This window comes from Neolamprologus multifasciatus, chromosome 10, assembly GCF_963576455.1.
Source record: "Neolamprologus multifasciatus chromosome 10, fNeoMul1.2, whole genome shotgun sequence".
NCBI lineage: Eukaryota > Metazoa > Chordata > Actinopteri > Cichliformes > Cichlidae > Neolamprologus > Neolamprologus multifasciatus.
The window spans coordinates 30071343-30071830 of record NC_140448.1 but is presented as its reverse complement, the minus strand read 5'-3'; positions in this window follow the sequence as shown (position 1 = coordinate 30071830).

The following is a 488-nucleotide window of genomic DNA, read 5'->3' as shown; positions in this document are numbered from 1 at the left end:
CTTCAAATGGGCACAGCGCCACCCATCGAGAGTATAAAGTGATAAAATGACATGCTGGGGTACATTTGTTTCCATTTTTGGATATTTTCATCTTTATTTGTTTTTTGCTTTCAAATATATTTTTACGTCTAGATGGTTTCACTTCAGGATTACCTTTAAATTATTTTGTTGTGCTTTAACTCATATTCATATATTCATATATGTACTTCCTATAACATATACATTAATAAATTTCACTGGTAATCTAATTGTAATGTTGTAAACTGTGAAAGAGGTGCTTTTACATTGATCTGGATAATCCCTCCACCATAAGAACTATTTTCTACCTAAGACACAACCACAGTGAAAACAGTCAAAAATTGAAATTATAATTTCTATAAAGGATTAACAAAAAACATGTCTGGTTTCTCATCAGACCAAGGATTCTGGTAATTAGTCACGAGAAGCCAAAGAAAGTATGTGCACACACAAAAAGTCAAACACCAATG